The sequence below is a fragment of the Haemaphysalis longicornis genome, unplaced genomic scaffold (genome assembly GCF_048455015.1).
Source record: "Haemaphysalis longicornis isolate Haplotype H1 unplaced genomic scaffold, Haemaphysalis longicornis Haplotype H1 scaffold_1, whole genome shotgun sequence".
Taxonomy (NCBI): Eukaryota; Metazoa; Arthropoda; class Arachnida; order Ixodida; family Ixodidae; genus Haemaphysalis; species Haemaphysalis longicornis.
Window position 1 is genome coordinate 184,228,312 of NW_027526203.1, and position 12,763 is coordinate 184,241,074.

The 12,763-nt window shown below is 46.0% G+C and overlaps 1 long non-coding RNA gene across 1 annotated transcript in view; it reads right to left on the reverse strand.

Moving 5' to 3' along the window:
- Positions 1 to 12,763, reverse strand: part of LOC144167514 (uncharacterized) — a 72,290-nt gene that overhangs the window by 13,350 nt on the left and 46,177 nt on the right. Inside the window, exon 5 of the long non-coding RNA XR_013322018.1 lies at positions 2 to 135. This is a non-coding gene — a long non-coding RNA (uncharacterized LOC144167514). The remainder of the gene's footprint in view (position 1; positions 136 to 12,763) is intronic.

Below are 12,763 nucleotides of genomic sequence, written 5' to 3' on the forward strand. Positions count from 1 at the left end.
CCAGCACTATGATGGACTGCAGGGAAGTGGAAGCACCGGCTTCGTTGTCGTCTTTGCAGAGAGACCCCATCTAGCAGCTCTCAGAACGGCGTCCTTGCACTCAACCCACGAGACACTGGTTGCTCTGCGTAAAACCTGGAGAGGGGAATGGGGAAAAAAAAAAGAGCTTTACCATGTGGTATGTTTACTGCTATGCAACATGCATGACTGATTGGGAGGCATTTAGAATAGTAGTTGTTTTAAGCAACCAACTGATCACTGCAAATGAGCGTTAGAAAGACAAAAGCAGTGTGGTAGCATTTGGCCCACAGATCAAACCTTACGTGATCTATTTATTGCAAGGGCCTGCTGCTAGAAAAGTTGCTATGGGCCCAGATTAGAGTCACTGCGCGAGGGTACCAACACTTGGTGCAGATGAGTGAGTCAAGGCGGATATTTTTTTCTCAACAGTGTTGCTGGCTCTTTAGCTACCCAACCCCCAGCATTTTTTACAGGCAGCCTTGGAGTGCATGGGCAGCGCTCCTGTACTGTAGGGCAGTGTTTAGTCTCAGTTCGCGCAAATGCACGGTGATGTTCCTCTGCACTAATCTTATTTTTGGGAAGTGAATCATGTCTGGGAAGCCAAATTGGACCCCCCACCCCCTCTCCCCATTTTTTTTCCCTAGAGAAAGCGCTTGAGCCGGTTTACATTGTCGAGCTTGGTGTATGACGAGGTGGGTCGGCCAGAGAGCGTCAGAACGCCGTCACAACAGACTGCTGCACAAGGCTGGGCTCTAGAATTCAAAAGAAAGCCGCATGCTTGCCAAAATGCGGCTTCGTACGCCAAGATGACCCAGAAAATCGCTCACGTAGAAATAATCTCTTGTTCTTTGGGATACCCGACAAAGGGAAAGAAACTTGGGATGAGTCGGGAGAAAAAGTTGTTCAGTTAGGCACTGAAAAACTCAGCGTCACTGACTGTCAATCCTTCATCAATAGAAAGAGCACAAAGGGAAGGTAAACGCACAGTCGAGAAACCACGACCAATAATAGTAAATTTCGGCCTTTTTGAAGACAAAGTGTCCTATCTGCTGTGCTGAAACTAAAGGGCACTAATATCCCAATTAGTCCAGACTACTCAAAGAATGTCTGCCAAGAAAGGGCGAAACTTCGACCTTATGCACGAGAATGCAGCGAAAAACATAGTTAGCTACAACAACCTGACGATTGATGTAAAAACCTATGCATACAATGCTACCAATGATGTCGTTTGCGAAGACACCCGATAGCAGTTAACCAGTACCAGAGTCTTTCAATGCTTTACTGGTCATGAAACTGCTCCGTAACTCAATGGGAGAGCTAGCTGCGTTTGGCCGCCGCGCTGTGGCGCCACCATCTCACTGAGGTCACTCCTCGGGCGGCGTTGCCCTGGCTCGAACGGCGGAGACGCGGCGAGTTGTGTTTGTTTTGTGCGAGAAAAAAATGTAACGTGCATCTCGCACTGTTGTGATGCGACTGAAGTAGTGCAACGACGATGCCGGACACGTGTTGTGTCTCGGGATGTCGTTCTTTGTACCACGATGCAACAGAAAATGTTGCCTTGTTCTGTTTACCGAGCGACGGGGAGATGCGTGAGAAATGGAGGCGCGCCATTCCAAGACAAGAAACGGGAGATTTCAGCTTCGATTATAAATGTGTGACAGTGTGTGGGAATGCACCGTGTGTGAGAATAAAAAAGCAATGTACCCTTTTGAAAGCATCCTGGACCTATAATTGCACAATCAGTCAGGTAGTAGCGGTGCTTCATTACCTGTTTGCAAACTTCTATTACCTTGCGCTCAGCTAGGCTCGCATGTAAAAAAAGCTTTGCGACGTTCTTGTGCTTTTACTCTTGATATTTCCGCGAATTACCCCTTAGGGATCATTTTGTTTGTTTTGTAACAGTGCGTGGCTGCTTCCGGTTTTCCTATCTGGCATTTCAACCAGAGCACCCGTTTGCTCTTTTTGTCGTACGTCTTGTCGGGGAATATTGTTTGATATGGAAAGGGTTTCACCTAGTCGCTAACTTGATTTGTTGTTTCTTCGACAATGTTCTCGATCCTATTTCCATGGATCTGAAATTAATAACGTTCCGAGAGTAATGCATGCATATTTTTAGCAAACGTCGCGCAACTCACTTTATTGACGTTCATCTGTGCACGCCACGCTGCGGACTGCTACTTCGACGTTTGTGTTTCATTCTCGTCTTTTGTAGAGCATGAGGTCGCTTTAATGAACTTCGTTCAGAAAAGCTTTGCGTCGTTCTTGGCTTCGTGGCAGTATTCTATTTTCTTTATGTGCTGCACATCGCAGCGCAAAAAAAAAAAAAAAATTTTTGTATGCCCTGGACCACGCTCTTCTGTCTCCCTTCGTAATATTGAAATTTTTTTGTTGCGTGTGATAAAATCAGTTTTATTGTTCTTTTTTCGCTTCCTTTTTTTGCAAGGATTGTAAAGTGTGGAAGTGGGAAGACACACGGTGCAACATATATTTTTTCGTGTTTTGATCCTTCGCGTTTTTGCAGCGTTTTTAGATATTCTCAAGTATGTACCAACTCATCGAAACGACAATACTATTGGGCTATCTCTTTTAGCGTTCTGTGCACTCGAGAGCAATCAACGGATTCATTAATAGCGTAGTCCGAACAACGCGTACTTGGTTTCTTTCATTTTTTTTTATTGTATTATCTACAGGCCCATAGCAGTCCGTGACTACGGACCTACCGTATGTGTGGTAGTATTTACAACTTTTGCTTTAAAAGAAAAGAAGCAATAGAGATTTAAAAATCCGTAAACACGACAGCGCAGCGCTTGTGCCCGAGGACGCAGAAGCAGTTGCCGTTCGCGGTAATTTATTTGGAAAAATAAATCCCCATTGAAGGCAGGTGATATACACAATGACTGGACGATTCATCGCTAACTACTACAAAAAAAAAAAAAACACTTAGTCAGCGCGCAGACATGAAAAGCAGCAAGCGTTTTCACGCTAAGAGCTGGCAAATATCTGCTAACTGCTTTGGTGTTTATGTGTTCGTTCGTAGCTCTAATTGTTCACCCCACAACTCTTCCTGCTATACGCCTCGAGCTTTGCGATCGCTGCGCCGCCTGCCGCCGCTTCTCCGCGGAGTTGACGGGATTGGCACGGCGCGGCCCATAGGGGTTCATGCAGTGTTTTGGTTCTCTTTCGCTTCGTTTTGCCCTTCCAAGCGCTAGAAAACTTGTTATGGTGACGTCTGTAAGTAAACAGTGTGTTTAGGTCACTTCAAAAGCCGCTGCGTCTTGGTAGGGTGCTCAAACACCAACAATAGCTATCCGGGAAGACGGCTCTGCGTCCTTCTCGGCTGCTGTTACGGGCGTCGGCGACGGCAGCAGCATACCACCACTATCACCTCCGAATACGTCTGGCACAAATGAATTTTATTGTCGACTCATTTAAACCTGATACTGGCACAGTGAGAGGTGTGTTTTGTTTTGTAGCGCGGACAACGAATGCGGCCTCATTACGAATATATGCGGCGTAGAAAAATATCTTTCGGGGATGCGATTACCCAATACCTGATAATAACTTGCGCCTTTTATAAGAATATAAGCCACGCGAAAATGTTAAGTATATTCCAAGGCTCTGCGTCGTGAAAGATGTGCACTCATGCATTATAGCAAGAACCAAGAAAAGTGAATTAAACCACTGAAAAATTAATGGTCTGCAAGTCCGGAAGAAACAAAATAGCTCGTACAGAAATGAAAAAAAAAAAAAAAAAAAACTCAGTGCAGCTTTTGGAATGCTAAAGACGTTTGTATAAACTTAAGCCGGGTAGGACTTACGAGACCAACTAGTGTGCGAAATGCACTGCTATTTCGCAAGACATGAGGAGGGGGGAGGGGAGGGGGACGCTTATATCGTTGTGTACGATTGCGGAGCGAAATCAAGCAAAGAACGTTTTAGTAATCACACACACAAGCTACTCGTTCACGTCACTCTAGTTTTTAGACTTCAACTAACAGCTGGTCGCTCGGCGAACGCATTTTTTGAGGTATACAAGTTAAAAACTGATAAAAGGTGTCGTTAGAAGAGGGGGATACCTGATAAGGCCTTCTGATTTCCGTTTGTGCTAGATTCTGCAGGCTCCCTGCATCATATGACTATGCTTCAAAGAAACGTTCAGTCGCGAACGGGCATTACTGTAGAAACCCTTCTCCGGCCTGCTCACGGAGGATATATGTAACATATATGAATGTTTGCGGGCGCTCGGCTCACGACAAGACGCCCCAGCATTATTTTTCTTGTCATGCGCTGATCCTGGGTATAATTTTTGATTATCCATCGTACTTATTTCGTAGAATGTTCATGAAATTTATGTCCAGGGTAGTGATCAATATCTGAGGTATGATATTGGCAAGCATAATGTGGTGTCAGGTATGAGCGCTCCACTAGGTTATATAAGCGCACAAAACGGATTTACATCGGAGTGTATAGCCATGGCATGACCATCTGCGGATATTATGCTTACGGAGACACTGTTAGTAAATTTCAGGGCAGTGGAATCACAATCATCTCCATATGCATATCCCGGTTTCGCGACGCCGACCTGTGACACACACTTGGCGCTTGTACAGACCGAATGTACCAGACTAAGATCGTGTCACACACATTTACACTCTCGTAAACACACCACATTTGCGAACAGAGTGACTGCTACACATAAATATGTATTTCCAACGCCTACAAACGGTAAATATCAGCCGTGAACGGGCCCTGAAAGCAACGGTGACAGTGGGGAGCGGGCCGGCGACTCCCGCGGCTGCTTTCGAAACGGGCCGCTAGGGGGATTTCAGTGGCGCCCCTACAGGCCGCGCTCGAGGCGTATAGAAAGAATGTGGATTACATTGAAGTGCAAATAGCTCGTTCGGCAAGCTTATAACCCCTGCCTAATTTGTGTTTGCTTTTGCCGGCCTCAGCCAATCGCACAGCAGGGCTTATGACATCATAGGTTCTGTTGCGGGAAATGAGCTAGTGGGTCGCATGGCCACTCCTTTTTTTACTAATGATGTGGCTTATTTGGGCAAAGTTTACATTAAAAGCGCTGTCAGTATGACTCTATTGAGGCAATCTTTCGAATGAACCAAACTTGTGTTTTGCCTGCACAGCCCCTTCAAGGTGTTCCTAGACTACATGGCCATGTGCATGTAGTAAAAAAATAATTCATGTTTTGAAGCACATGATGACAGACACGTGCTGTTCAGCTAGAATTGCAGCAATGCAGTGAAAATGCCGCGGCTCCAAAGAAATGTGGAAATAGCGAGGGATACAGGACGGCACTGCTTTGGTGACCGAATATGCCTCTGGGAGGGTTGCCAATCCAAAAACACATGTATTCCAAAAAACCCTCCCAGCACATTGGCACCCCTTGGGGCAGTGGGAACACATGTAGCTTGTTTGGGCGCAGCAAGGCACAGGCAAGTGGATTTGTAGTGAAACGGTGCAACTGGTGCCGTTGGGTGATCCCCACAGTGTATGTGACCATCTATGGCTCTGGAATTATACAAACCTTCTTCTTGGAACCACCCTACTCGATCCACCACATAGCCTCGCCTCATGCGTACCTCACTATGTTCCAACCACACAACACATGCTCAGATCAGTGCGCAATAAGACAGCACACCTTTCCATTTCAAACAGCTATGTACTTCTGCCAGCTGAAGCCCTTGGATCTGCAACAGCTAAACTTAGTAGTTGAGAGACGATGATGATGATAATGGTCGGATTTCTTTTTTGGCGCAAGGCCAGCTGGGGCAAAGAGTGCCAAACAAAAGTAGATAACAGAAAAAAATTGGCAAAAATGTATGAGCCAGAATAACAGTAAAATCAATTAAAGGCAATGGTAATAGCTGGTGTATACGGCCAGTTTTGATTATGCATGATAGGAAATGAGGTTTAAAAACTTAACATCAGACAAATACTATTTAAAAATGCATTTCACAGAAACCACGGCATTGTCACCCAAAAACAAAGATGGGTGTAGTGGAATGTGTATAGTTATAGTGTATAGTGTATAGAATGTGTATAGGAATGTCTGTATAGTTCTGTGAAGTGTCTGTGTCTTGTGTCGAGTGCCTTGCATGTGAATAGGATGAGGACTACAGACAGGCCCTCCCCACACCTTCTACACATGGGTTTTGGAGACCCAGTGAGCAGGTGTGAGTGCGTCGCACGTGTGTGGCCTGTCCGTAACCTGGCCAGGGCGACTTCCGAGTGTCGGTTGCGTATGTCCGTAGTGTATGGTCCCAAGTGTGGTTTTAGTACGTGTAACTTGTTGTCTGTCTCGGTATTCCAGTCTGCTTGCCATGTATTGCGAAGGTGCTTTCTGATGTGTGGCTTGAGGTCAGTGTAGGGTAAAGTTGGTATGTGCAGTGTATTTGAACGTACATCAGCAGCGGCCATTTGATCCGCGGTCTCATTACTGCTATCCCAGAGTGTGGCCAGGGACCCAACACACAGTCATTTCAAGATCTGAGGCATATGCAGAGATAATGGTCTTTAGGACGCGATTGATGACATAGTTTTTGGATGACTTTGTGGATGACAATGCTTGCACCAGGCTCAACGAGTCAGTATAAATTACAGACTTAGGGACATTACGTTCAATAATATGACTTGTAATATGGCATACGCCTCCGCTGTAAAGATACTGGTGTTTATATTCATAGTTCTACTTGCAGTAAAATTGGGACCGTGTGCAGCACAAGACATGGTGGAGGACGTTTTGGACGCATCACTGTAAAATTCTGCACAGAGATATTTATCCTGTAAAAACAAGAAGTGCTGCAAAATTGCGCTTCTTGGAACTCGATTTTTATCAATTTTTACGAATGACAAGTCGCATAGCAAGGGGCGAACTTGCCAGGGGGTAAAAGCATGCTACAGGACGTTTTATAGGTATCTAAAAAGGAGACAGTCAGTTCAGACACCTGCTCTTTGACTCTGAGTGAGAAAGGTGCAGAAATGGTTGGGCGATTTAAAAAGATCTGGGATGTGGATGTATCAATAAAAATAGGTTTAAAAGGATGGTTGTCCATTGATAAAATTTTAAAGGCATATAACAAGTCAACATAGGTTTGCTGGTGTGATAAGCACCATTTGTCATACTCTGCGTAAATACTCTGGACAGGGCTAGTACGGAATGCGCTACAAGAGAGGCGAAGCCCCAAGTGAAGCACTGGGTGGAGCATTTTAAGAGCTGTTTTCGTGAGCTGACCCATACACAGGGGTGAGACAGCATAAACAGATTTGGGAGCAGTTTTTGGAGCAGCAAAATCTTGATTTTGGAGCAGAATAACCTTGATTTGGAGCAGTTAACGACATTTATTATGTCATCTTAGGAGCCAAAAAAAATTTTGGCAAGTCGGGGTCACAAGTGCACTTTTAATTCAGTTTTGAAGGTCCATAACACTGCAACAGCATTCGTAGACAGTATTTTTTTAAAGAGTATCACAAGGTACGAACTGCACTACCTTATTACAAACTTTTTTAAATTCTGGGGCTTTAAATATAGACAGCATGGAGTTCCGTTGAAAACATCAAACTGAAAAACTCAGCAACTGTACGGCGTTATTTGAATGCTGGAATTATTATTTTTGTTTGTAATCCCAGGATGCACTCTATGCACAAGCGTAGAGCCACAGCAAAAGTTGTGAAAAGCAAAGTGACGGTCGTGCCACTAACGGCCCCCTCCCATTTCAATCCCCGATGGGCACGTTCACCACGATCGTAATTCGAGTAAGTGCGCACGTTAAAGATTCCCAGGTGGTCAAAATTAATCTGGAGCCCCCACTACGGCGCGACTCATCGCCTGTGTAGCGTCGGCGCTAAACCTCATAATCAATCAATCATTTGAGTAACGTTGCTATGCTTAGCCACCTCGCTTTTGACAATAAATTTTACTTGAGAGAGATAATTATTACTAGCGTCCATTAATAACTAGTCCCGCTATCGGACGCTGCTTGAACACTTCGCGGCGATGTAGCCTGTGCCACAACTTCTGTCGTGTCGATTGTACCATTCCCGCTGCTGGCGAGCTCGCTGCCAAACGCAGCAATAACTACGGAGAAGCGGGGGCGCCAAGTTGTTTTCGATGAACTCCGTCTTTCGAGCCGCGCATTTTCATGAAACAGATCATCCGAATAAATAAAAACCCAGCCACCCGCTCAATCTAAACCAGAATATACATCGGTGAAACGAACTGAGTGCCTGAACAACGAGCGGCCGCTTCGCCCAATGCCATGTTTTCCATTCTCCATACCAAGATGGCGGTGCCCAGTGGTGCCGTTCCGCTATAGTGTCTAGAATATACTGGCTAGTATACTGGCCTGGAATATACTGGCCTAGAATATACTGGCTAGTACCTCGTATATTCTAGGCACTACAGTTCCGCAGATACGGCGCACCGAAAATTGCTGTTTTTTCATCAACTTGAACAAATAGTTTGTCGCCTCAGCTGACGTAAGTATTTTCCTACGACACTTTGCAATGGTTTTCGATTAGAAAACCTCAGAAACATACAGAATATAACATGTGCAACTCGCCAAGTGAGGTCGGAAAAAAAAAAAAGTATCACTGGGACATTTTTTTTATGCGCGTTTTTTTTTACTGATTGATCAATCAATCAAACCGCTAAAAACGGCATCACGTTGTGTGCGCTCGAGAATTATGCTGGCAAGTTGGCATTTCTCCCCACTCAAACCGACGTGCATGTCAAAATCGTTTTTCAGAATGTTTTGGAGCAGTTTGGCGCAATTTTTGCAATTTTCAAGCTTCTGGAGCAGCTGGGTGCAGGAAAACTGATTTGTTTCAAAACTGCGCAATATGCGCAGCTGTCTCACCTCTGCATACACAACACTCCCATAGTACAAACGAGATCCTACTAAACTGGTAAAAACAAGCAGGAGGAGTTGCTTATCGGCCCCATTGGATTGGTGTGAGAGTACCTTTAGAATGTTTATCGTTTTGAGGTACTTATGCTTGAGTAGTTTGATGTGTGGAATGAATGTGAGTTTTTCATCTAAGACTACACCTAAAAACTTGTGTTCCTTTTTTACGGGAATCGAGACACCATGGAGCTCAACGTCAGGGTCTGCTTGCATCCCGCGTCTTTTTGAAAATACAACGCAGGTACTTTTAGAAGGATTGAGTTTAAACCCATTTTCGTCTGCCCAGCGAGCAAGTTTGTTAACGCCAAGCTGGATTTGACGTTCACATATAGACATGTTACATGATTTAAAAGATATTTGAACGTCATCTACATACATCAAGCAGGAGATGGTTGGTGGCAGTGCCTTTCGGGGAGAGTTCATCTTTGCTATAAACATGGTGTAGCTCAAAACGCCACCTTGAGGCACGCCATTTTCCTGCACGTGAATGTTTGAAAGTGTCGAACCGACTCTGACACGAAATGTTTGTTCAGACAGGTAACTGGAAAAGGTGTTCAGCATGTTACCCGATATACCAAAGGATTTGAGGTTTCTAAGAATGCCGTAGCGCCATGCGGTATCATATGCCTTTTCAATATCACAAAATACTGTCATGCAATATTGGCCATGCACGTAGGCATCTTTAAATGTAGGACTCCAATGCAACCAACTGATCACTGGTGGATCGCCCTAACCTGAAGCCTGCCTGGCAGCTCTCAAAAAGACCATTGTACTCTAAGAAGTACACGGGCCTCCTGTTTATCATCTCCTCCAGAAGCTTGCACAGGCAGCTTGTGAGGACGATCGGTCGATAGCTGGCAGGAGAGGATGGGTCCTTCCCTTCCTTCAGGAAAGCCTCTACAATGGCCTCCCTCCAAGACCTTGGAAGCTGCTCCGAAAGCCATATTTTGTTGTGTAGGTGTAGGAGTGTCTCAAGAGTGTCTGGGTGTACCTAGGTGTTGTATCATGGTGTATGTAATCTTATCTGCACCTGGAGCTGAAGGTTTACACGTGATCAGGGTAGCCCTCAACTCATAGAGTGTGAATTCAGAGTTGTAAGAAGTTTTTTATTTGTCTTTGTCATGTAAGGGCTTTTTCTCTGCAGATGTTTTGTGTTTCATGAAAGTGTTAGTGTAGTGTGATGAGCTGGACACGTGTTAGAAGTGTTGTGCGAGTGTGTTAGCCTGGTCTACGAGTGTGTCCCCTATAGAACTTCCAAGGGGCAGGCTGTGTGTCTGTTGTCCTTTTAGTTTTCGTATTAGTGTCCAGACTTTGTGTGTATCTGTGTATGAGTTGATGGAAGTGAGGAAGGCACGCTAACTCTCCCTTTTCACATCACGACACACACGGTTCCAAAATCCTTTGCCCGTTTAAAAGAAATGAGATTATCATATGTGGGGTACCGGCGAAGGACACCCCACGCGTTGTCCTGGGCCTCCCGCGCCTGCCTACAGTCCTCGTTCCCCCAGGGCCTCCTTGGGTTGTGGGATGCACTGGAGGCCTGGGGAATGGACTTTTGGCAAGCGTCGAGGATGTGCGCTGTGATGAGTTGGGCGGCTTCCTCCACGTGTTGGTGTTTTATGAATGTGTGGTGTAGTTCAGATGTTTCTGTGAATGTGCTCCAGTTTGCTTTTGATTCATTAAACCTGTTATGGGAAGATGGAAAGTATGGGCCTTTACCTATAAGTCGAGCCCACATATAACGGCCCCACTTAAAACAAACTTTCGCTTATAACAAAAAAACACGCGTGACCGTCAAAATATACGTTATTTCAATGAGATAAAATCCCACATACAACGAACGTCTTTGAGCCCTGCCGATTGGTTACAGCGAACGGCCAGCGCCGCGATTTGGGTTGAAATGACGGCCTCTGCCCAGCTCTGCCGGCGGAGGAGGACGCGGTACTGAAGTGGTTCGTCAGCGCACGGGCTCGCAACATACCAATAAGTGATCCAATGATACTCCGCAAAGCCAGAGACTTTGCATTCATGTTGGACTTTCCCGACTTCTGCCCAGGCAATGGCTGGCAACATCGGTTGCAGCACGGCATTGTTTTTAAGTCGATTGTTGGCAAGGCGGCGTCCGCAAGTGACCAAGATGATGCAGCGTGGCTTGAAAAAAAAACAAAACAAAGAAGTTACTTCAAGATATGCAGAGCGTGACGTCTATAACGCAAATGCAACTGTGTTATTTTACCAGATGTTGCCGGATAAAACGCACGCATGAAAGGCGACATGTGCAGTGGCGAAAAGCAAAGCAAAGTGCGCGTCACAACACTTCTGTGCACTAACATTGATGGCAGCGACCGGCGTGTGCCCTTCGTCACCGGAAAATCGGAAAAGCCGCATTGCTTTAGTAGCTATGTGTCCGCACGCTACAGGCACAACGATAAAGCGTGAATGACGCGCGATTTATTCGCGGAGTGGCTGAGCGAGTTCGACCGTGACATGCAGAGGCAAGGCAGGCGCGTGCTGCTCGTGATTGATAACTTCTCTCTGCACCACGTGCAAACTTTCCTGGCGGCAGTGACCAGTGCAGCCGCTTGATTTGGGAATAATACGTGCCTTTGAGGCATCGTATAGGCGCCGCGTTGTGGAGCGCTTGGTCACGGCCGCTCGATAAGAACTAGGTCCCATCGAGTGGCCGTGGCTTGGTCATAGCTGTTGACCGCCCGTCAGCCAACTTGCCGCTTCGAGTTTCGCTGTATTCAGCTGTATAGAGATGATGAAGGCAGTCTGGTTGGAAGTGACAGCCACTTGCGTGCGGAATTGTTCCCGCAAGGCCGGCTTCATCGATCCACAATCTGAAGCCGAGCCTGATGCTTCCGATGGTCAGTCCAGCGGCAATTTGTGGCAGCGAGTCATCGACTCCAACATATGGGAGGCCATGACATTGGCTCGGACGATTTCATTTGTGCCGATGAAGATGCTGACACTGCGGAACCGTGCATAGGCGAGGGCATCGTTAATTAAGTGCGGGGCAAGAGCGATGCGGAGGAATCAGACGCGGACGACGTCGAAACTTATGAGCCTGTGCCTATAAGTGCGCCTGTTGCAATGGGCTACATAGAGGACCATAAACAACTTGTTTACTCAAAGGGCCTCAGCGAAAGGCACGCGACTGCTCTAAATAAACTAGAGACCGCCCTCCTCAAGTCTGCACTGCAGAAACAAACAGCTATCACGGACTTCGTTGCGAAAAAATAAAATGTGTTTTGACTTCTGATTTTTTTTTACTGTGGTCCATTTACTACGAACTTCGGGATATAACGAACAGAGGCCGCGTGACGCTCAGGTTCGTTATAAGCGGGCTGACTGTATATATTAGTGAAGTGGGGAAGTGGTCACTACCATATGGGTCCGTACCCACGCCCCACTCAAGACAAGAAAAGAAAACTGCGGAACCAATAGCCAAGTCAAGACATGAGTATGTGTTGTGTCCTACGTTATGGTATGTAGGCTGTTTCTTGTTGAAAAGGCATGCTCCCGACGATGCTAAAAATTTCTCAATGAGACTGCCTTGGGCATCCGTGCGAGCACAGCCCCAAAGAGAATTGTGCGTATTAAGGTCGCCTGTGAGGATGTATGGTTCGGGCAGCTGGTCAACCAGCGCCTTGAAGTCAGAGCTCAAAAGTGCAAAATAGGGAGGAATGTATATGGAGCATACCGTTATCAACCTATTAAATATTATTGTGCGGATTGCTACAGCCTCAAGGAAAGTGTTCAAAGTGATGGGGTGGCATGCTAAGGATTTCCGGGCGATTATGGCCTCACCGCACGAA